Source organism: Muntiacus reevesi, chromosome 5, assembly GCF_963930625.1.
Source record: "Muntiacus reevesi chromosome 5, mMunRee1.1, whole genome shotgun sequence".
NCBI lineage: Eukaryota > Metazoa > Chordata > Mammalia > Artiodactyla > Cervidae > Muntiacus > Muntiacus reevesi.
In genome coordinates this window covers 11,471,114-11,497,091 of record NC_089253.1, presented here as the reverse complement: position 1 = coordinate 11,497,091, position 25,978 = coordinate 11,471,114, and the positions used below count along the sequence as shown (strand labels likewise).

Here is a 25,978-nt window from a genome sequence, read left to right as displayed (position 1 = left end):
CCCATTCTCTCAGTTCATCCCACCCACCCCAGCAGTGCATAATTTGCTGATTTATAATATCCTTAACTGCTAGATTTCTTCCATAATCTCGTGGAACATCTACTATCCACATCACACAAAGGAGAACTGTTCCAAGTGGTTGAGTTCTTTGTCTAAAGTTGTGAGCAATTTGATTAGAGATTGGGTATGATCTTATGTCTTCCTATTTCAAAAATTTGTTCTTTCCTTTTAGGACACATACATCTAATGTAATGAACAGTTTCATGTATGTTGTGCACATCAATTTAAAATGATAACATGCAGTCTAAATATTATATAAAAAGCATGGGAAGAATTTTCCTACCTTTTTTGTTCATAATTTTTCTGTCTGTTTGAGGAAGTGAGTTACAGGACTCTTGGTTCAATAAGAATCTTAATTAGCTTCAAATTCTTGAGCTAGAACAATCTCACTAAGATTCCAGTGTGTCCTTTCATCATAACAGATGCTATGGCTTTAAAAGGTTTACACATACATTTCTTCTCTGACTAAAAAAATTCATGGAAAACTACCAGTTAAAATAGTTTTGAGAATGTAGGCATCACGGGTGCCAGTCACCCTGCAGCAGCTGGTCCTTTGAGAGTGGGTAATTTTGTCATCTCATGATAATGCAAAAACATAATGTTTACCATCACCCTATGCTCAGCATACTAATCATATCTTAAAACATAGCTTTCCATAGAAGGGAGTGACTGACATTAAAAAAAAAATTGGATGCTATAGCTATTCAAACTCCACTCAATTTTTTCCTTTTGTATACAGTGGAATCCTTAATTGTCAAATGTTGGGGTGAGGAAATCACAGCCTAAATCAGATGTTTTCTTTTCCTAAACACGTGGACAAAGTTGGCAGCTTTAGTGCACTAAAAAAACCAAAAAAAAAAAAAAAAAAACAACCCAAAACCCCAAAACACTGGACTAGTAGTCAGGAGGTTTGGATTGGCATCGCAGCTGTGTATCAGCTGTGTGACCATGGTCGAGTCACTTCAACTTTTTTGAATTTTAGTTTCCCATGAAAAGAGAATAACACGCCTAGTGAAGAGAGTAACCAAACATATAAATAAATGGACATATGTGTAAACTGTAACAGATCATACACAAGAGAGTTGCAGCTATTGATAGGTGGGTTCAAGATGTGCTCCAGAATTTGTTGAATGTAAACAGGATGGAAATTGAAAATTTTAAAGGGTTTACTATGTGCCATATCATATCATTGTTGTCACTTCACTTATTTGCTTGTATTTAAGTCAAACCATTTATGAAGCATTGATTCTCATTTTACACCAATGGAATTTTACTGGCAAGGTCACAATGTTGGTGACAACAGCCACAGGATTCCAATCCAGTTAGGTCTTTTTCTGGAGCTTAAGCTGATACAAAGTTCCTCAAAGTTAACCGTTTAAGGGGGAAAAAAAAAAAAAGGAATGTGAGGGAAGGTGTTTACATTCAAATTCTTAAAATTAAAAAGAAAGACTATCAAGCCAAACTAGGGCACTCAACTTTCCTTCCTCCCAGTCACTTGACATAGCATTTGGCTAGAGGGTCATGATTATTTAGAATTTGCTTTCTCTACCAGTAGATAATCTCTGTGAATAAAGGCAGCATTTGAATTCACTTTGAAATATATAAATATATCACTAGCTTCAAACTCAAATAATACTCCGCTTCAGTAAAATGTGAAGTCTTTATCATATCACTGAGCCATTGTATTAGAAAGCCATTTACATACAAATTTCCTCCCTACTTTATTTGTGCAATTAAGTTGACGGTGAGAAATGCAGTATTCCTGCCGTGTCAGTAAACAAGTGTGCTGCAGCCATCGTGATTCAGGCCTTCAATGTGCATTTCTGAGCCCTAGGGGCACTCAGGAAGGAAGGATGCCTGCAATCTGGCAGCCATCAGGCTGCAGCCACTCCCTGCGGCGAGCACTGAGGAATTCAGGATGTGGGAAACACAGGATACAGGCCCCAGGTAGCTGAGAAGCATATGAAAGGAGCGATTTCAGTGATCCCTGACTCTTGCATCTTCCCATACATAGAAAAGCACTGAATTCCTTAACGTGAGATATCTGGTTGCCTTTAATTCACAAAAATACTTTTGATGCTCAGGCTACCTGCCGGCTCTAGCACATTTCTAAAGAGCCTGACTCCTCTCCCTGCCTCCTCAGAGCCGTTCACTCAGGACTACTTAAAATGCTGCCTTTTGGGCTTAAGCTCTAAAAATTTCCACCAAATAAAATACAACTCTCAACGTTTCAGTCAACACTATTTTTAAAGTAGACAATGGCTTCACTCTTTCAGTGCTTGCTATTTCAAATATAAGTCTATGACATCCTTTTTATAGATGAGTATTGTTCACAGGATTAGAAAGTGAAAGTGTCAGTTGCTCAGTCATACCCAACTCTTTGTGACCCCATGGATTGTAGCCTGCCAGACTCCTCTGCCCATGGGATTCTACAGGCAAGAATACTGAAGAGGATTGCCATTCCCTTCTCCAGGGGATCTTCCCAACCCAGGGGTTGAACATGGGTTTCCCACATTACAGGCAGATTCTTTACCATATGAGCTACTAGGGGAGCCCAGGATTTAAAAAAAAATTAATTTTAATAATTTTCTTTGGATATTCTGGTACATTTCCTTGCTATTAGTAAATATGTCTTAGAAACAAAAAGAACATTTCATCACTAACATGTGCACGAAATATAATCTAAAATTTGCACTAGACAAATATTCTGAAATATGATATGGCGTCACGGAAAGTCAAATAATACTTAAAAATTATTTATTCTGCATTGAAGATATTTAAAATAATATGTAGTATCTACCCTCTTTCATAGGTATTAAAGTATGTTCTGTTGTGAGTCAGATTTGTGATTTTTATACATTTTCTTAAGAATTTTAATTCATTATGAACTTATTTGCAAGGAAGTGATAGAGACATAGATGTAGAGAATGGACATGTGGCACAGATGGGGAAGAGGACGAGAGGTCAAATCGGGAGAGTAGCACTGACACATATACACTACCATGACGCATACACACTACACGTACACATTACCATGTCTAAAATAAATAGCTAGATGGAAACAGCTGGATAACACAGGGAACTCAGCACAGAGCTGTGCGGTGACCTGAAGGGACGGGATGTGGGTAGGGTGTGAGGGAGGCTCAAGAGGGAAGGAATGTGTGTATACACGCAGCTGATTCACTTTGTTGTAGAGCGGAAACTAACATGACACTGTAAAGCAATTATGCACCAATAATAAAATTTTAAAAAAATGATCATCAAATGATTGTGTTCAATTTTTTAAAAATCTCTTTATTGTGTATTAAAAAATACTGGAAGGAAAGATAACAAAGTTTCATCTCTGTTTCTTTGTGGATTTGGATAGCATGGATGCTTTAAAAGGCATATTTCTATGTTTTGTTTCTTTGAAAAGTTCTATAATGAACCTACTTCATCACAGAGAATCTGAGAACTTGGACTGGAAAACTTGGCTATACCTAGATATGACTGGAATCTTGTCCTGCCTCTAGAACTTAGATGATGTGTGGCTTTGGGTAAGTCACTTGACATCTCAAAGCCTTAGTTTCTTCATGTGAAAACAGGGATAATAAAATTGCTGTAGGGGTTCAACAATATACGTGAAATATTGAGGATGGTGCCTGAAAAACAGTAAGCTGTGACAGTTATGAAAGAGACAAGAACCATTTGCATAAGAAAGGATATGAAGAGACTGTACTGGAGGAGAAACAGACTAAAAGGACAGAAAGGAAGAGAGCTACAATCAGGATACTGAAAGCATTTTTAAAATTTTACATGAAGGAGACAGGAACAGATGCAAAGATGGGATTTGAGGTAAGAAAAAATGTAAAATAAGGCTTTCAGTAAGTCTTGTTTTATGGAGTGTAAATCAATTCCCCTTTCAACTTCCGTGTCCTCTACCATCAAGGAAACAGTCAGTTGTTCTAATACAAACTTCAGCTTTATGGTAGCCCTGGAAAAAGCTTCTAAGGACTATCACACTTGGCAGAATCCCCACCATGGCTACCCTGTCCTTGCCCCACTCCACACCTGTAACCACATTCAGCCACACTCAGACCTGCTCAAGGCTTGATTCAAAAGGAGGCTTTAGGTCACAGGTCTGAAACTTAATTTTGAAACTCATTGGTTATTAAGATGGGGAGAGGTGCTAACTAACTTATTATTTATTGTCTCTACTCAGTCCTATTCTCATTGGTCAAATAGATGAATTAATTACAGACCAAAGGATCACATCGTGGAGAAAGCTAATCAATATTTAATGTGCTGAATGATATGAAGCAATACACTATCAAATGGAAAACATGAGCTGGGAATTATACTGTCTGTGCCTAAAGAGATCAATCAATCATTTATAAAACTCAGACTCTGTTTAAAAAGAATAACTGCATAGATTTTTATGTGAACTATAATGATACCAGAAAAGCTCTCAAGGTAGGAAAAATGCCTTACTTTTCTTTTATTCCTAGAGTCACTAAAGGTAGGGTAAGGTAGGCTAAGAACAAATAATACCCATAATTTATTTTAAAAAAGACAGATGCATTACCATGCCAGAGAAGAAGAAAGATAAGACAATACAACACAACACACACACACAGAAGTTGACCCAAATGGCTTCAACTTGTTATGATCTTTTCTAAATCTACTTGTGTTTGTTTGTTGCCTTCCTTTGGAGAAGGAAACGGCAACCCACTCCAGTGTTCTTGCCTGGAGAATCCCAGGGACAGAGGAGCCTGGTGGGCTGCCATCTACGGGGTCGCACAGAGTCGGACACGACTGAAGTGACTTAGCAGCACCAGCAGCTGCCTGCCTTTGTCCTCTCAGGACAAGCATGTGAGTTCAGTGGGTATATTTAAAGTCCCACCAAAAGGTTCCTCCTTGTTGAAACTTCTCACCTTAAAAATTCATTATTTCATTGACTTCCCTAGGTGCTATTAGTCCACTAAAACTAAGAATAAAATAATAAAAATCAGCATAATTTAACAGTCTTCTAGGAAAGGAAAAGAGTTAATGCTTTGGAAGCATCGATGTGTGTTAATACAGTATTATGTACCAGGCCTTTTTCTCTACCGAACATTCACAGGGTGGCAGGAGGAGTGACAGGTTCATACAGTTTATTATGAATCACTTGTCAAGTCTGACAGTTCCTGTTTTGGGGAATCTGGAATTGAAACTATGAGATTCAGAGGTTCCATCTAAACCTGAGATATAGAAGCTTGAAAGCTACATATTGAGGTCATTTTCTTTCACATTGACTGAAAAGCTTATTTGCAAGAAGATGGGATTAAAGCAAATTTATGGAAAGAAGTACCGGGCTTTCCTAGTAGCTCAGCTGGTAAAGAATCCACCTGCAGCGCAGGAGACCTGGTTCAATTTCTGGGTTGGGAATTTCCCCTGGAGAAGGGATAGGCTACCTACTCCAGATTCCCTGGATAAGGAAATGGCAACCCGCTCCAGTACTCTTGCCTGGGAAATCCCACGGTCAGAAGGAGCCTGTCAGGCTGCAGTCTGTGGGGTCACAAAAGAATCAGACACGACTTAGCGACTAAAATAACAATATATATCATTTATCTAAACAGAAACATTGAAAGGTAGATATTGCTTCCTTCATTTTACAACAGAAACTGAAGCTAAAAGAGATGTGTAATGATAGTAAGTTGTGTAGGTAATCTCAAAACTTATGCACTGCACCATCCATATTTCTCTGGCTTGTTAAAAAGCTATTTAAGGGCTTATTTAAGGACCAATCTCAACTGCTGACCATCAGTAGGATTAAGGAGTATACCAGAAATTAGTAAAGCCAAGCCAAATAACAAAACTTAGATTTTGTTCTTAAACAAAATCTAGTTCTCAATTTTAGAATTAGATTTCTAAACTAAAGAACTAGATATAGAAATGGTCCTCAAACTTTAGTGTGCATTAGAGTTACGTGGATGGCTTATTAAATCATAGATTGCTAGGCTCTACCCCCAGAAAGTTTCTGATATAGTAAGTCTGGAGCAGGAGAGATGATTCACCTCTGTAAAAAGCTTCTGGGTGATGCTGGTGATTTTGGTCTGGGACCATACTCTGATAACCACCACTCAAAATTTTGACTAGTGTGTGGAGGATGAGATAGTTGGATGGCATCACCAACTCAACGGACATGAGTTTGAGCAAGCTCCGGGAGTTGGTGATGGACAGGGAGGCCTGGTGTGCTGCAGTCCATGGGGTTGCAAAGAGTCAGACACGACTGAGCGACTGAACTGTAACTGTGTGGTTCATTCTAAAATGAATAGGACTTACAGCACAGGACACTGCTCAATGTTATGTGGCAGCTTGGATGGGAGGGGAGTTTGGGGCAGAATGGATACATGTGTATGGATGGCTGAGTCCCTTGGCTGTCCACCTGAAACTATCATGACACTGTTAATTGGCTATGCTCCAGTATAAAATAGAAAGTTAAAAAAACACAGAAAATAAAACGAACCAAAAATAAATGGATAAATAAAATGATCAGGACTGCTCAGTCTCATATAGTCCAGTTGACAGTGCTAGAAGTTCTGATTCTGAAGCACATTCCCTCAATGCTGCAGCTCTGTTATTTGGAGTGAAGTCTTTCTAAGGGAACACGGGCCAGGAGACAACAGCGGCTACACCACGAGAGGCTGCGTATGTAAGCCGTTTTCCAGCACTTATTTTATGTGAGACTTTTTCCTACTCTTTTCCTATAGAAAAGGCCAACTGATAGCCTCTCCATTCTATATTTTAAGAAATATGGCTCTTGCTCTTGTCTCTAAATCTTGGTGAGAGCAATGTGAATTTATGATCCACGGAAGCCGTCCCCTACAATGTATATACTATTTTTCTCTCTCCATTTGCCACTTCATTTCCCTTATAGGAAAGGCTTGCAGGACTGTCTGAGGCTGTCATCTGGGAAGATCACAAGGGGGAAGAAACTGCTATTTCAGCATCGGTGATTGGTCTTTCAGCACTTTCCCAGAAAAGCAGAGTCCACTAACAAACCCTGAGCCAGGTAACTGGGTGAGTACAATATGGAAAAGAGGCACGAAGGAGGAGTTTCGAAGAGAAGAGATCATAGGACTGGCGATTACTCAGTCCACTCAGTCTAATACTCTGTCCACAGACAGGACGGCACATCAAGTTTCAAGAAACGAGGTCCTGGTACCTCCCATCTGGATTAAGGCAGTAGCTTTCTAGCTGACTTTCCCAATCCCAGGTTAACTAGTCCCTTTTTACATATCCCACATGCAAGCCCAGCTCAGCTTCAATTTCCTAAAGCAATCCTATCATTATTTCCTCTCCCCTCAAAACTCATTGAGTTACTTAACCTATATAAAATCAAAGCTGTGTTTAACTTATCTTTGTAATCCTGGTGTCTGCCACACAGTTGTCACTTTAGAATGAATGATCATTCTTGAAAGTCATTTTTCAAGACTAATGAGCATCATTGAAGGGCCTCTAATTCTAGCCTCTTATGCTCTCAAACTCCTTCAGTGTCCTGAAATATAACAAGCTCATTCCAGCCTTTGCATTTTCTTTCATGTTACTTTCTGCCTTCCAAATGCCCAACTTGAACCAGCCTCATTCCAGGCAAGCTCGTGTTCTCCTCATGAAATGTTTCCTAATCACTCAAGTCCTCACTGCCTACAATGTCTGAAAAGCAAATGCATGATAGATTCCCCTTGAAATGCTACAGATTGATCCGGTACCCCTGCAGAACCTAAAATTAAGTACTATACATTAAAAACACATTTTCAAATGTTGGATTTGATTCTTATTTTCCTCTACTCAGATCTACTCCAATCTAAGAAATTGATATGGATCAGCATATATATAACTGATAATTTTATATTTTCACAGTCTAATTTGATTTGGCTTTGTAATATGGATGAACACTTCAGTGAAAAGTTGAGAAGCACAAGGAAGGAGTATGGTGTGATGAGAAAAATAGTGAGTTATAAACCAGAGGTAAATTCTCATCCTGCCACTTTCCATTTAAGTAAGGCATTTTTTCCTTATCTCGGTTTAAGTTGAATTTCCTCATTTAACAATTCTTTTCTAGCTCTGGTGTTCTATAAATCTAAATTCAAGGTTAACTCAGCCTACCCCCTTGGTCTGGAATGTACCGGAAGTGGAATGCCAAATTATCTTTATCCTTCCTCCATGGACAATTATGTACTTTTCAATCATGTATTTTATCAAAGTAAATCTTTCCATCACCCAAAACTGGGCAGTCTCCTTCTCTCTCAGCCACACATCCAATCCATCACATAGTTTTTTTTTAGATTCAAACTTTTCCTTTATACCCACTTATCCCAAGTGTGGCTTTTCCTGTCATTCATGTAGATTCAGGAAAAAAAAAAATTGTAACTAGTCTTCTTATTCCTACTTTGGCCCACTAAAATCTATCTTCCAACTATTTTTTTTTTGCTCAAATGGTATTATTGAAAATACACCTGATTGCCTTATTCCTCTGTTTAAGTGTTTGCTTTCCATTGCCTACAGAATTTCAAATATTTATTTGGGGGGAGAGGAGGATAAATGGAAAGATTGGGATTGACATATACACAGTACTGTCTATAAAACAGGTAACTACTAAGGACCTACTGCATAACTGAACAGGGATATAATGCACATTCCTGTATATACTGTACGGGGAACCCTTCTCAATACTCTATAAGGGCCTAGATGGGAAAAGAATTTAAAAAAGAGTGGATATATGTATAACTGATTCACTTTGCTGTATTCCTGAAACTAACGCAACATTGTAAATCAACTATACTCCAATAAAAAAATCTAAGCAAACCTTTTCTACAAATGAGATCTTACTCAGAAGACACAAAGTATGTTTATAATTGTTTGTATAATAACAAAGGCAGAGTTTCTGTGGTTTCTGTGATGAAGAGGGAAAGGAATCACAGCAGAGGCTGTTGGAAGGCCCTCGTTTGTGACCTCCTAGAGGGTGAGGAACCCAGAGTCAGGGCATCACATATGATTGAGCAAGGGCTAGTGAGTACTGAGAGAAATTGAGGACAAGCCCGCTCTCCAAGCCAACTGCCCGAGCACTGATCATGGTGTCTGCTGAATCTCTTCTCTAATTCACATAAAGGACAGGGTTAGCACTGTTTGCAGAGCTCTACAGAGCCCAGATTGAGTTCACACGCCTTTTCTGATAAAGCTAAGACCTTCACATTACACATAAGTCTTTTCACCATCTGGTTCCTACTCACCGCCCTAGCCCCGTCTCTTCTGTCTCTTACTGTTTCATTATAGCTTCTTCAAACGCCATGCAAGTCATGACTCAGGCCTCTCCGCCTGCCTAGAACAGCCACCTCCAGATGCCACATTTCCCTGTAATTTACTCATTTTTCAAGACTAATGCCCATTCTGAGGTAGCTTTACAGTTTAATAGGGGGAGATAGTCACACAAACTAGCAAAATTCAGTATGATAACTCCTAAGGCAATAGGTGCTGCAGGAGCATCGAATGAAAGATTTTGTTGGGACTAGGAAGGCCAAGAAAAACCCGGAGCGGCTGATGTTACTGAGAACTGAAGGTCAAATAGAAGTCAGCCCGGTGAGTGAAGACAGGGAAAAGTGTTCCAGGGACAGCTGAGTGGCTGGTGAGGCGAGGAGCAGAGATCAAGTCCTGAAGGCCCTTGTAAAGCGTGTTAAGGAACTGGACTTGAACTTAAAGACAATGGAAAGCCATTGCAGTACTTAAAGCTAGAATAATGTTTTAGAAAGAATGCTCTAGGTACAGTGTAGAGATATGCAGACATAGTTAGATTTGGGGTTAGGGCAAGAGAAAGCAAGGATTGTTGTCAGAGGCTATTATGTAATCCTGATAAAAGATACGGCAGCCTGTATTAGACCAGTGGCAATCAGGATAGAGAAAAAGGGACAGAGAAGAAGGTTAGTTAGAATCTACTGGACATACTGATGGATTGGATGCGGGAAGGGAGGAAAAAGAGGAAATATTTTGTTTAAATGTTTATCTATAAATTATGAATCACTTGAGGGGAGAAATCTTATTTTATTCATTTTTGCAGTTTTAGTGGCTAAAGTGCCAGGCACAGAGTTGGCATTGAGTATATGTCTAATAAAAAAATAAATGAATTGTAGAAGTCGGGAAGCTGATAATGACACCTATGTAGCCAGTATCCATACTTTCCCTCCAGTGACTTTATCCCATGAGAATTTTGTGTTTTTTCCTGTTCTCTCATTTCTCCAGTATAAACAATTCAAATTCAGTCAACCTAAGGTATACCTGTCATTCACAGGTATATTTGTATTAAAGAAATAAATAGAACATCTGTGAGAAGAGAAAGTTTAAACAAAAATTGATCACCAAAGATAAGATCTCAAATATTAATTGAAAGATATAATTACATACACAAACTCAACAATATTTATTGAGCACCTACTACAGAGCACCAGGTACTGTGTAGGCACTGAGGCTACCGCGGTGAATGAGAAAGATACAGATGGCTCCAGATGTAAGAGGTGGGGAGGGAGAGATTTACAAGATCCCAAACCACAGCAGCCTTTATCACTTACATGTAAGACTAGTTCTAGTTTAAACACATCTTTCATCTTAAGAGTTTAGGTGTTAATTTCAAGATTTTATTATTCATATTATTAATTTTAATTCTTGGAACTCAATTCTCATAGAAAGAATTGAACCATAAACAAGAATTCAAGTGTACCTTGTGGCAAGCTGCTTGCAACCTTGCCTCTTATTTTGAACTGCTCATCACTTACTATGTATATAAGATGTGTGCCTCCATGTCCTGCATCCCCCATTGGAAATGTACACTATTTTTTGAGCCAGTTGATAGTCTGTGTGACTTTACTCATGTAAAGCAAATATACATTATTTGATAGTAAGTGATTTCAATAGTGTATGAGATGTATGAAATATTTAGGTGAAAAATTCCAACATCTTTAAAGATTCTTAAAGTGATAAATATTATATCTCATGGTTAGTAAATTCATTAGTCGTTACAGGAAAACAATTTCAGCATTTGTACAAAGTTAGTAACAAATAAGATACCTCTGTAACGCAATTGATTTGTTTTCTTATTTATTATCTCTCTCAGACGGTAAAGCGTCTGCTTACAATGCAGAAGACCTGGATTTGATCCCTGGGTTGGGAAGATCCTCTGGAGAAGGAAATGACAACCCATTCCAGTACTCTTGACCAGAAAATCCCATGGACGGAGAAGCCTAGGAGGCTACACTCCGTGGGGTCGCAAAGAGTTGGACACGACTGAGCGACTTCACTTTCACTTTCTTCACTAGAATAGAGCTCTATGAATGTAGAAATCTTATCTCTAATTTTCTCTCTTTTATCCCCAGAGGTTAAAACAGCTTTTCCTGCAAAAAGAACTACCCGCCTAGTTTTCCATATTCCTTTAGTTTCCTCAACTTCCATATCCATTCCATCAGCAACATCAGTTACTTCTAACTCCACAATATATCCCAATCCATCAATTTCTTTCCATTTCTGCTACCACCACGCAGTCCAAATCACCACCACTTCTACCTGGACACACTGACTTACTGTCTTTCCTCCTCTTCTCCACAGTAGATTCTCTACATGGGAGTCAGAGTACATGATTTCAAAATTTAAATAAGATGGTGTCACTCAACCCTTGCTTAAGCCCTTCAAGCTCTTCCTGTATTATGGAAGATAAAACCCAAGCCCCTCACCTGTTTCACAAAGCCCTGGTTCTCATTTCCTTCTGTGTTTTCATCTTCTACCACTCTCATCTTCATCCCCTTCATGCCAGTTACACTGGCCCTACTTTAGTTTCTAGAATGTGCGCAGCTCAGTCCTGCCTTAGAGTGCTTGTACTTACTGTTCCCTCAGCTTTGAAAGTCTTGTCCCTATTGTTGCTTGGCCAGATTCTTTTAGTCACTGAGATCTTCCCTTAAAGGCCACTTCATTAGAGAGACCCTACTTGATCACTCAGCGTAACAGTAGCACCAGTCACTCATGTACATTTCTCTGTTTTATTTTTATCCATAACATTAATGGCTTATGATATTTTGTATATTTATCTTCTGCTCAATAGACAAAAATATAAGTTCCTTAGAGCAGAAATCCTGCCTGTTTTATTTACCATTTTATGCTTAGCGCCTGGGACAGTGCAAACCCCATAAAAGGAACTCGATAAATAGTTGAATACCAAATGAACGCATGAATGAATAGCAGTTCTACCTAGTTTGAATTTGGTTTTTCCACAATGACGTATATCCAGTTTGCTCAAATTTGAACTCTGACAGCTCTAGCTTTAAGACCTTCTTAAATCCAAACCCACAATTATTGGAATTACTTAGCGCTGGCAAAAACTGTGAGCAAGTCTCTAAATAGCAGAAAATGCTAAATTGCCTGGAGATACTAATTTTTGAGGGTAGATGATTAGTGAAGCTGTTTCCTGACCTTTTCTGAGCTACCATAAATCAGTTGTTATTGTTTGTGTGATTTCATAGTATCCACACCCCTTATCTTTTCCTAAGCTAAATCACATTTCATAAATTCAAATTAATTTTAGGAGGAAAACCCATGACACATTTTGAAATTATGGGTGATGCTTTGTGATTTCATAAAACTAGAACCAGAGCTCCCCTATTTAACGGTTGAACTGGTATTTGTAAGTGGTATGCTCAGTCCTTTACAGATTTTCCCAGATACAGAAGTAAAATTCAGAGACTTAGGGAAGGTAGCCTGGAGAATTAGAGGCATCGTGAAGGGCACTTCTGCTAAAATTATCTTCTTGCTTTCAGTTAATGGGTTTTATTTGAATTAATAAATTTCTCTTTCAAAATACATACATACTCACTGCTGTCAGTCATCCACACATTATGTATACCTGTCTGTGTGGACTAAGAGGCTTCGTTTCACAGCATGGGTAAAGAGGGGCTGCTCTGAGGGGCAATTTATTGGAAGAACTTATTAGAAAAAGCCATGCGTGTCAGGGCAGAGAGGCAAGAAGCTTCCAGAAGATACAGGAGATCAGAAAGAGTTCCAAAAGTAAAACCACACATTTCCTAGGACTCCTGTGACAACCAAGGTAGTAGTGTCTGGGAATAATAAGTTTATATAACACCCCAACAATATATTGTTTTGTACTGAAAGCCTAACACTGCGCTGGACAGACACTTAACATTTTTAAATGGAAAAACTGAGGATTAGATAAGCAACTTACTCAAATTCACACAGCAGAGGAGAGATAAATATTATCTCTTAGATAAAATTTATCCATTGGTCTTAAATGCTCCTGTTCTCTTGCCACTCATCACTCCTTTCCACGCTGGTGTCACTTAGCCCTTCTGTGAGAACTGTCTGCAAAACCTCAGCCCTAACTGAACCCACCTCTCCAACTTCCTCACTGCTTCTTCCTGAGCAGCTGAAACCCTGACTATTAGTCACTCAGTCACGTCCAGCTCTTTGCAACCCCGTGGACGGTAGCCTAAAGGCTTCTGTGTCCATGGAATTGTCAAGGCAAGAGCACTGGAGTGGGTTGCCATTCCCTTCTCCAGCAGATCTTCCCAATCCAGGGATTGAACCTGGGTCTGCTGCAGGGCAGGCAGATTCTCAGTCTGAGCCACCACAGATGGCAAAACTCACTGTAAACCCAGGATCTCCAAACACCCTGGTCACTTTGCTGTCCTTCATTCTGCAGTGACAGTCTCCAAACCCCTCTTCTTCTATATCGCTTCCAGCACGTACCTACCTGACTACATGGAAACCCCCACTGTGTCTCCTTTCCTATTACAGTGGAGGAAGTGTCTCTTCTGACACCGAGACCCATCCATTCAAATTTTCCTAAAGACCTCATTTAATCATTTAACCTCTTTACATCATGCATGGGCAAACCCAGTCTCTTCAGTTAACCCATTCTCTGAACATTCAAACATACTTTGGTATCGCCTCTTATTTGAAAAGCCTTCCATCAACCTGGTATCTCCCCTTGGCTATGTCCTCTTTCCCTTTCCCAGACCAAGTTTATGAACAAAGGGCTGTTTACAAATACTCTCTTACTTCTTCCTCCCTAACCTCTCTTTGGCTCATTCTAATAGGAGTCCCCTCACAAAGGCCCCACCAAGAAAATCACAGAAAATGTTCCTACTAAACTCACCAATAATCCAATTTTGGCCAAATCCAAGGCCACCTGTTCAGTCCTTGTCTTAGGTATTTCTCAACAGTGTTAAGGCTGACAGCTCACCTCCTCCTTGAAGCCCTCTTTCTCCTAGCGTCTGTGACTTTTCTGCTTTTCTTCCTACCACTCTGCTCAGTCCTTTTTAAATTCTCATTTTAGTTCTTCTCCAAGGTATTGATCTTCATGCTTACAAAAGAGTAGTAGGGGGAAAAAACCAAAACTATTCTTTGTTTTGTATGCTTTAAGTTGACCTCTAATTTTTTTTCCTCATAAGTTTAAATAGTAACAGAAGATATGATTTTTGGCCTATTGTGAATTGTAAAATGTTATTTTTTAACTGTCACATCCTTATTTCAAATGTGTATACTAGAATGTAAGTATCTATTGATCTGAATTCACGATTACCAATTTAAGATATAAATTAAGATATTTTTGAGCAGTTAGACATTTTATATTTTTTCTTTTTTTTTTCTTATGTTTTCATTTTACTCCCATAGAGTTCTACCTTAATGTATTTTATGTTAGAACATCCTATATGGATCACTGTAACATAATTATGTGAAACATAAATGCACAGGAAATATAAATCCTATATATATATATGCAAATTTTTTTCTGTTACATAAGACATCAACATTAGAGAGCAATCATTCTGGAGTTATCATGATGATTATTAATACTACACATTGATCAAAATAACCACTTAGGTTATTATGAATGAATTTCAATGCATAAATCTAAAACAATGAAAATGTAATTGTATTGTGGATTTGTTTCTTAATGGGGTGAGTAGAATTTTTTAAAATTAGCTCCTGTTTCCATTAATGAATATGAATTAAAGGTAGAATGAGACAAGATTCAGAACTCATATTTTTCAGTTCTACAAATGAAAGACCTAAGATAACTCTGTTCACATCAATGAATAGATGGGAATGGGAAGAGAATTTTGAATTCCCTCTAAGTCATATGCCCCAAATCCTGTGATCTATCATGACAATTATTGTGATTATTTTATCAGATGACAATTACTTTTCAATTCTGTTAAAACAAAGAATGAGAAAAAAAACTTGACTTTTAAAAAGGTTAACCACTCAATCACTAGAGACACTGACTCTCATCTTAGGCAACAATATCTCAGATCCTTATTTACACCAACCATAAAATTGTACTGTTAAATAAGTAGCAAAATAGTCCTGAATAGTAAATAACAGTAAGTAGCAAACAGAGACACACTAGGATATTGGATGCGTAGGTCATATGGCTTTCATTTTAAAAATGGGAGAAGAGCAATCTTAAGTGGTAAAATGAGGAAAAAAAAAGAACCAGTATGAAGTTGTGGTTACTTTTTGGGCTGATTAAAAGATTTGGAAACTTGAGTCACATAAATCTATCCATGTACTCCTAAGGGTAAGCATTACTCAGTTAAAAATCTCTGGTCTAATTTACACCAAAGAGTTTAGAATAATTCAAGACAGTCCTAGGTTCTTTTCTCTTATTATTCTATATGTTTTTCAAAGCAATCTCTTCATTTCTTTGGCTTTAAACATTCACAATTATGTCCCTAACCAGATCTCTTAGAGTCCGTAAATCTGTATATTTAATTGCCTATTGATATTGCCACTTGAATTCCTCACAGGTATCTTAAACTTAACATTGTCTGAAATGGAACTTACTTCCAAATGCCTCTCCACTGGTCTTTGCTGGTTGTTCTGCCCTTGTAGTTCAAAGTCATGCATGTATGCTCAGTTGTGCCCGACTCTTTGTGACCCTCTGGACTGTAGCATGCCAGGCTCCTCTATCCATAGGATTTCCCAGGCAAGAATATTGGAGTGGGTTGCCATTTCCTCCTCCAGGGGATTTTTCTGACCCAGGGATCCAACCTGCGCCTCCTGTGTCACCTGCATGCTGAGCCATCGGGAAAACCCAGCTCAAAGTCATCCTTTGATAAATCCGCTAGATGGTGAACTCTATGAAATCAATGATATTGTATATGCTCTAAGTAAGTCCCCTACATACAAACAAGTTCTATTCTGAGAGTGCATTCATAAGTCCAATGCATTAAGTCCAACAAAGTTAGCCTTGGGACCTAACACAATTGGCTATATAGTACTGTACTGTAATAGGTTTATAATACTTTTCACACAAATGATACATTAACCCACAAAAATAAAGAAAACATGTTTGCCTTATAGTGTAGTCCTTGGAAAATACAGTAGTACAGTACCACAGCTGGTACACAGGGGCAGTTGTCGTTCAGTCAATAAGTCGTGTCTGACTCTTTGTGACCCCAAGCACTGTAGCCTGCCAAGCTCCTCTGTCCATGGAAATCTCCCGGCCAGAATACTGGAGTGGGCAGCCTTTCCCTTCTCCAGGGGATCTTCCCAACCCAGGAGTCGAACCCAGGTCTCCCGCATTGCAGGCAGATTCTTCACCAGCTGAGCCACCAGGGAACAGGAGACAGAGGGCGAGCTGCAATTTCTCTCATGACTGATGCTAATGGCACAGGTTCTGGCTCCTCATTGGGACCAGATGCGCATGTGCATCTTGGAGGTTTGCAACTTGAAGGTGTGTGTGTAGGGGACTTACTGTATCTGATATGGGGTCCAGAGTAGAGAGAGCCCCGATGCTTTATTTGAAGGAATACTACTTCTTCTCATACACCACTCCAACGAATCTTTAAGCCTTATCAAGTTTACCCCTTAAGTATATTTCAAAATGCATCCACTTCTCTCAGCCTTTATGTCAGCATCTTAAACCAAGCTGCTGTCATTAATCACCTGAATTACTGTAATAGGTTCTTAGCTGCTCTCCCCTCATGGATTCTTGTCAGCCAAGCCAGACTTCCACAACCATCAGAGTCATCTTTATAGATAACAATTCAGTCCAGCCATTTTCTCATTGAAAATCCAAAGTTTCACGCTGCTTTTAGAAGGATAAAGAACAAACTACCCACTGTGACGCTGAAAGCTCTGCCTGATTTCTCACATCCACCTCCCCATTCTCTTTCCAGCCCTGTCATCCCTCTCGCCAGCTCCAGTCCCGCGGACCTTGCGTCCTTATTTCTCCTCAGACCTTTACACATGTATTCTCTGCCTGAAGATTCCTCCAGCCCTTTATCCCTGGCTAATGCTTACTCGTTATGTCTCACTTAAATATCTCCTCCCTACACGACTTCCCTTGGATCCCCCAGATGAGATCAGGTCATGCTGTTACAGCTTTTCACAGCTTCTGTGCTTTCCTTTCATTCAGCTCTAAGTTTATGCTTATTGCTACCTGGACTGAACACTTGACCAGGCCACACATCTGGTTTGTTGTTGTCGTTGTTTGTTTGTGCGTTTTCCACTCTATTCCCAGCTTCAAGAGTCTGACCCATAACAGAACACTCAGTAAATACTTACAGAAATAATGGGTTAACAAAAGTGTGGGAGAAAAATGGAAGACTCAGTGTCAGTTTAATAAATACTTGATTTACTTCTTGTGTCCCTTCACTTATTTTCCCAACTTCAGAGACTTGCCACAGACGTAGGTATGAAAGTCCCCTCAGCCCATCTGAGCTATTTTCTCCCACTCCACTGAAAATGCTGAAACTCCTCTCACTCCCCACATGCATATAAAAGTGGCTTTGCCCTTTCTGTTTTCTAACTCAGATTTGCATGTTTAATGCCCCAGTCTGAATGTCAGAGAAGGAGAAATGCAGGGCAAATGAGTTAAAACTCCATGCTTCTAAAGCAGGGTTTTTTTCTGTTTTTTTGTTTGTACTGGGTGGCATGTGGCATCTTAATTCCCCAACCAGGGATCGAACCCATGGCCCCCTACACGAGAAGTACGGAGTTTTAATCACTGGACCACCAGGGAAGTCCTGGGATAGTGAATATCAAAGAGTTTATTCATGTTTTAATACAGACATGAACAACGAAAGTAGCTACTGATTCATTCTTTATTTCATTGTTTTCTGAAAGGAAGCATTACTTTCTTTCTCCTTAATGGTCTGTTTTTCTCTTTGGTAATTTACTACAAAATTAGACTGTTAATAGTTAAAGGAGTTAATGGAGGGTAGGAGTAGAAGGGAAATAAGACAAACATTTTAATGAGCAGCAGCATAAGGTAGATTTAAATTATGGTCCTGATGTTTGTATTCTAAATATCAGGGAAATTTGCATAACAATTAATAGAGATGATTTGGGTTGAATTCAGATAACACCTGGGTCATTACAGTCAAATTCTAGGTAACGTGCCTGAGGCTGAGTTGTAAATTATCTTAGTTCAGAGTGTTGGAGCAATACTGATACTAAATGTTAACACCTCTCTGGATGCCTGGTTAAAAACTGTTGTTAATTCAGTCCACTGTAATGTAAAAGAAAAGTTTTGATCTATAACTTAAAAAAAATTTTTTTTTTTAAAGTATGCAAAAAGGAGCACTGGAGCTCATTTTCAAGCATTTTAAAGCAAGAAATGTTTAACACCTGATCTGGGCCTAAGTTAGCCTTGTTTTTTCTGCAAGTCACTGCAGTCATGTCTGACTCTGCAACACTATAGGCTACAGCCTGCCAGGCCCGTCTGTCTTTGGGATTCTCCAGGCAAGAAGACTAGAGTGGGTTACCATGCCCTCCTCCAGGGAATCTTCCTGATCCAGGGATTGAACCTGCGTCTCCTGCATTGGCAGGCAGGTTCTTTACCACTAGCACCTCTAATAGCTATCAAATTTTTAGATCCTTTCTACAAAGATATTCAATGCAGTGTAATAAACTTAAATATCCAAAGAGAGTCAAAGTTAAATAATGTTATATAACATGAAATTATGCCCCTATTTAAACTGTTTACAAAGTACATTTTTAATGTAAGAAAATGCCTATTCAATAACACTAAATGAAAAAGGAAGGATGAAAAGTTCAACTATGTAAAAACATGCACTAAATATGAAGGAACATAATAAATAGATCCTTTCATTGATAAGATTGTGAGCAATCCTATTTTATATATATATATCTGTATTTCCCATATTTTCTGCAATGAACACATTACTTTCTAATCAGAGAACTACATTATCTTCAAACCAATATTATTTAACCTTTATCATCTTTCCATATGAAGTTGCCTAGACCTCCAATTAATGCCAACCAGTCATTTCCTGAAAAGCCAAAATAATTTGGAGGTCACTTAGGTATGTTTGTGTTTTTAACACTCTGACATGGGATGTTGGCAAGGATCTGCGTTTATAGATTCTTAAATACACGTTCAGTTATTCATCTCCAGTTAATTGCAGTCATGTGCTATGGTGGGAAGAACATGGATTTTGGAATCAAATAGACTAGATTAGAATTTTGGCTCAGCCACTTATAACTTAAGCTCTTTGAGTCTCCATAAGCTCATGGAAGTAAGCTTAACAGATGGCAGCTTATATTAGTTCTAAGCAAGGGATAATACTTAGAGTAAAGGACAGGGCTAATAAGGGGCAGGGATGTCACAGGAAATATAATAAAGAATAAATAAAAATGAGATTTCAGACACACAGAATGGTGGCATATGAAGGGGGCATAGAGATTCTCATGTTCCCTCTCTTCAGAGAAAGTAGTCAAGAAAATAACAGTCATCTAAAGCAAATAAAGGAGTTATTGCTATGACAAAGGAAGATTTACTCTCTATAAACTGGGATGAAGGCAACAAAACTTAACATGAGAAATCCTAAAAGTCAAGAACTCTACCAATGACATACATATCCTATTCATTTTATTTTTACTAGGCCCTAAAGTTCAGTGAATATCATTTCCCTTATTGTATCTGCCAATTAACCTCTCAGGGATTGATGTTCACTAATGATCACTTCATAGGGATCTACAGAGTGAGAGGAGGCGACCAGCTAAAGTTTCCTTTCCCTCCTCCACAAAGAAATCTTCTGGAATTCTCTGGCTGCAGCCCACTTTAGTGGTTCTGTGGACCTCTTTCTCAAATTCACGTTCCTAAGGGTTGATGGTGTAGGCCGAGGCTCAACAGTGGTCAAAGAACAGCTACTTGCAGAAGCTGTGGATGAAGCTCGGATGTGCAGTTGTACTGTGAAAGGCAAGCTCCCAGGGGCCCTCATGGAGCGGGAAGGGAGTTGGAAGGGAAGGGGGAAGAGGGACCGGGAGCTGGAGCCTGCGGACTGCTTTCCCCGTGCTGAAATTTCTGGTGCAGATCACTAGCAATTTTAAGTTCTTTTTGTTTTTATTTTCTAATAGTTTGTTTATTCTTTTATCATTTTTTCTGCTGCATTGGGTCCTCACTGCTGCGCACAGGCTTTCTCCAGTTGCCCTGAGCCTGGGCTCCTCGTCATCGTGGTGCACGGGCTTCTCCCGACAGTGGCTTTCCCGGCTGCGGAGCACTCTATGTTCACTGGCTTCAGTGGTTGCAGGATGCAGGCTCAGTAGCTGTGGCTTGCGGGCTCTCGAGTGTGGGCTTGGAAGTTGTGTCACAGGCGCTTTCAGTTGCTCCAGGGCATGTGGGATCTGCTGGGAGTAGGAATTAAACCTGTGTCCCCTGCACTCCTGGCCCATGCAGCCCCAGCGTTCCCTTTTTGGGGGGCTTCCCTGACAGCTCAGTTGGTAAAGAATCTGCCTGCAGTGCAGGAGACCCTGGTTCGACTCCTTGGTCGGGAAGATCTGCTGGAGAAGGGATAGGCTACCCACTCCAGTATTCTCAGGCTTCCCTGGTGGCTCAGCTGGTAAAGAATCTGCCTGCAATATGGGAGACCTGGGTTCAGTCCCTGGGTTGGGAAGATCCCCTGGAGAAGGGAAAGGCTACCCACTCCAGTGTTCTGGCCTGGAGAATTCCACGGACTGTATAGTCCACCGGGTCGCAAGGAGTCGGACATGACTGAGCAACTTTCACTTTCACCCCTGCAATGGCAAGTGGATTTTTATCCATGTGTCACAAGGGAAGTCCAGCAATTCTAAGTTTTAACCTGGTTTTCTCAGCTTCATTTAGGAAACTAAAGTACAATGTACAGAGGCGGGTGGGAAGGGGATATGGGAAAGTGGAGGGACAGCATGTAAGCAAAGATTGCCTGGTTTAAACTGGGCAGTGTGAAGAGAAACTTCACCTGGGGTATGGGAGGTGATGTGTAAGCCTCCATTTTGCTGTCGCCACAGGACTGGAAAAGATCCATTTTCATTCCAATCCCTAAGAAAGGCAATGCCAAAGAATGCTCAAACTACCACACAATTGCACTCATCTCACAGGCTAGTAAAGTAATGCTCAAAATTCTCCAAGCCAGGCTTCAGCAATACGTGAACCGTGAACTTCCAGATGTTCAAGTTGGTTTTAGAAAAGGCAGAGGAACCAGAGATCAAATTGCCAATATCCGCTGGATCATCGAAAAAGCAAGAGAGTTCCAGAAAAACATCTATTTCTGCTTTATTGACTATGCCAAAGACTTTGACTGTGTGGATCACAATCAACTGTGGAAAATTCTGAAGGAGATGGGAATACCAGACCACCTGACCTGCCTCTTGAGAAACCTGTATGCAGGTCAGGAAACAACAGCTAGAATTGGACATGGAACAAGAGACTGGTTCCAAATAGGAAAAGGAGTACATCAAGGCTGTATATTGTCACCCTGCTTATTTAACTTATATGCAGAGTACATCATGAGAAACGCTGGGCTGGAAGAAGCACAAGCTGGAATCAAGATTGCTGGGAGAAATATCAATAACCTCAGATATGCAGATGACACCACCCTTATGGCAGAAAGTGAAGAGGAACTAAAGAGCCTCTTGATGAAAGTGAAAGAGGAGAGTGAAAAAGTTGACTTAAAGCTCAACATTCAGAAAACTAAGATCATGGCATCTGGTCCCATCACCTCATGGGAAATAGATGGGGAGACAGTGGAAACAGTGTCAGACTTTATTTTTTGGGGGGCTCCAAAATCACTGCAGATGGTGACTGCAGCCATGAAATTAAAAGACGCTTACTCTTCGGAAGGAAAGTTATGACCAACCTAGATAGCATATTAAAAAGCAGAGACATTACTTTGCCAACAAAGGTCCGTCTGGTCAAGGCTATGGTTTTTCCAGTGGTCATGTATGGATGTGACAGTTGGACTGCGAAGAAAGCTGAGCGCCGAAAAATTGATGCTTTTGAACTGCGGTGTTGGAGAAGACTCTTGAGAGTCCCTTGGACTGCAAGGAGATCCAACCAGTCCATCCTGAAGGAGATCAGTCCTGGGTGTTCATTGGAAGGACTGATGCTGAAGCTAAAACTCCAGTACTCTGGCCACCTCATGTGAAGAGTTGACTCATTGGAAAAGACCCTGATGCTGGGAGGGATTGGGGGCAGGAGGAGAAGGGGACGACAAAGGATGAGATGGCTGGATGGCATCACCGACTCAATGGGCATGAGTTTGAGTAAACTCTGGGAGTTTGTGATGGACAGGGAGGCCTGGCGTGCTGTGATTCATGGGGTCGCAAAGAGTCGGACATGACTGAACGACTGAACTGAACTGACTGAACTGATAGCTGTTGCATAGAAATTGAAAAAAATAGTAAGTAGCTCTGATATATATATATATATATATATATATATATAATACGCGTATGATTTTGGCATCTGTTAAGCCAATTTGCAATGATTTGATGCTTGCTCAAAGCTTACCACATTATTGGGCATTTCTAAATAATGACATAATTTATTAACCATTTAGAAAAGCCATTCCTGGAAATAACTCAAGTTATCATTGAATTAGAACCAGGAGAAAATTTGAGTGTCTTTCCCTCCTTTCTGGGGCTTCCCTTGTCACTCAGTCAGTAAAGAATCTGCCTGCAATGCAGGAGACCCAGATTCAATTCCTGGGTTTGGAATATTCCCTGGAGAAGGAAGTGTCAACCCACTCCAGTATTCTTGCCTGGAGAATCCTCATGGACAGACGAGCCTGGCAAGCTACAGTCCATGGGGTCACAAGAGTTGGAAACGCCTTAGCAACTAAACCACCACCACTATTCTCCTTCCCAGAAACCATATTGTTTTTGGTAAAGATCCCAAGGAGTTATTTGCAAAAATCAAATTAAATATAGTTTTAGAATATTAGAATAACAATAATTCCTTCTGGGAGACTGTTAGAAATAAATAATAATAAATGACTTCTCAGCATTTAAGTCATGATCAGTTCTTTGCTACAGAAATGTAATGAAGGTTGTATCTTTTCACAGTTACAGATTTAATCAAAACAAAGGATTGATTTCCTGGCCATGGTAATAGTACTCTGAACATCTCAGACTGTCAACAAAAGTCAATAAATAAACAGAATTTGATTTTTAAACTGAAAATTCCCAAAGACCCTCTACCATACTCATTTTATGGAGAAAGATGCTAAGGTTAAGAAGGCTGTGGAACTCTCTCAAGGTCTCAGAGCTAGTTAGTAGCAGAGATGCCCAGGTCTCTCTCTTACCATCACTAGAGCCATGCATCTTGTTAGCTTGCAGTCTGAACTGGAAGTTTGGGCCTAAACCTACAAACAATGTCAGAAATTGCTCCCTCTACACAAAGCACAGACTAGAATTAAATCAAAATGTTTACAGCCTCATGGAATCAGCCTTAGGGGATATGAACCACCACATCTATGTTTCAATAATCTTATTGTTCTCTTTTGAAAAACCGGTATATTATTTTCTTCCTTAAGTGTATTTGGATAACTGAACTTGAAAAACTCAGTCTGAATTAATCTTCCTAAATTTTAATGCACTTCACTAATACGTCTTTGGCTTTTGAAAATATAGACTTTACATATAAGATCATTTTTGTAAATTATGGATACTTTAGTAGTTAGGACACAAGGTCAAATATCTGCTAGTTTGTCTAGGAAATGGGAACATCATTTGATATTTGCCTGCTTTAAAGATTCATTAGGCCATATAGGCATGGAGTCCAAATCAAAAGTATTCTCTACTTGGCAAACAGATTCAAGAACTTTTCTAAATGATGGAACTTCAGATGAAATAAATCTATAACTTGACAGCAATATGAAGAAGTCAAGGGCTTTTTGAAACTAGAAATAAATTCTCAGATTTATAAATAAGTATGAATATTTTATGCAAGCAAAGAATTATTGGATATTTTTATAACAGACTTGTTGAGATATAATTCACATACTTTAAAATTTGCCCTTTTAAAGTATACAAGTCAGTGATCTTTTTTAGTATGTTCACAGACTGTGCAATCCTTAGCTTGAGGGAATTTTATAACACTTTCATCATGTCTAAAAGAAATCCATATTCATTACCAGTCCCTGACAACCATTAACCTCCTTTTATCTATATGGGTTTCCCTATTCTGGTCATTTCATAGAAATAAAATTGTACAATATGTAGCCTTTTGTATCTGGCTTCTTTGATTTAGGATATTGTTTCAGGGTTACTGATGTAGCATGCATTAGAACTTCATCTGTTTTCATGGTTGAATAATATTCCACCATAAGAATAAAGCATATTTTAGCCATTCATCTGTTGATGGAAATTGGGATTATGTTGAAAGTCTTTTTATGTGTTATTGGTCATTTGAAATCTTCTTTCAATGAATACTTATTCAAATCTGTGGTAGGTGGATTAATGGTCTTTCAGAAAGTACAAGTTCTCATCTCTGACCTGTGAATGTATTACAGCATGGGCGGAAGAGACTTTACGTGCCTGTATGCTAACTTGCTCCAGTTGTGTCTGACTCTGCGGCCCTGTGGACTGTGGTCTGCCAGGCTCCTCCGCTCATGGAATTTTCCAGGCAAGAGTACTGGAGTGGGTTGCCATCCCCTCCTGCAGGGAATACTTCCCAACTCAGGGATCAAACCCAAGTCTCTTCTGTCTCCTGCACTGGCAGGCAAGTTCTTTACCATCAGCGCCACCTTACAGATACAGTTAAAATAAGAATTTTGAGATTGGGAAATTATCCTATATTATCTAGGTAAGTTAAAAGTAATCACAGGAAAGACACAATAGAGTCATAGTCAGAGAAGAGATACGACAGAAACAAAGGTTGGACTGATGATCTTTGAAGATGGAGGGAACAGTTATGAGCCAAGAAATTCAGGTGACCCAAAGAAGGTGGGAAAAGGCAAGGAAATGGATTGTTCCAGAGATCCTCTGGAGCTGCCCTGTCAACATCTTGAGTTTATTTCAGTGATTCTAATTTTGGATTTCTGACCTCCAGAACTATAAGATAATAAATTTGTGCTATTTTAAGCCATCATGGTCTTGATAATGTGTTACAGCAGCAGTAGAAAATTACTTCAATGTTGGAGTAATGGTTGATGACGCCATCCAACCATCTCATCCTCTGTCGTCACCTTCTCCTCCCACCTTTTCCAGCATCAGGGTCTTTTCCAATGAGTCGATTCGTTGCATCAGGTGGCCAAAGTATTGGAGTTTCAGCTTCAAAATCAGTCTTTCCAATGAATGTTCAGGACTGATTTCCTTTAGGATGGACTGGTTGGATCTCCTTGAGGTCCAAGGGACTCTCAAGAGTCTTCTCCAACACCAGAGTTCAAAAGCATCAATTCTCTGGCGATCAGCTTTCTTTCTAGTCCCACTCTCACATCCATACATGACTACTGGGAAAACCATAGCTTTGAATAGACGGACCTTTGTTGGCAAAATAATGCCACTGCTTTTTAATATGCTGTCTAGGTTGGTCATAACTTTTCTTCCAAGGAGCAAGTGTCTTTTAATTTCATGGCTGCAGTCACCATCATGTGAAACGCTGGGCTGGATGAAT

At 39.5% G+C, this 25,978-nt stretch overlaps 1 protein-coding gene across 5 annotated transcripts in view; it reads right to left on the bottom strand.

Annotated features, from left to right (window-relative positions):
- Window positions 1–25,978, bottom strand: part of DLG2 (discs large MAGUK scaffold protein 2) — a 2,219,272-nt gene that overhangs the window by 667,974 nt on the left and 1,525,320 nt on the right. The gene's annotated exons all lie outside the window — the stretch shown is intronic.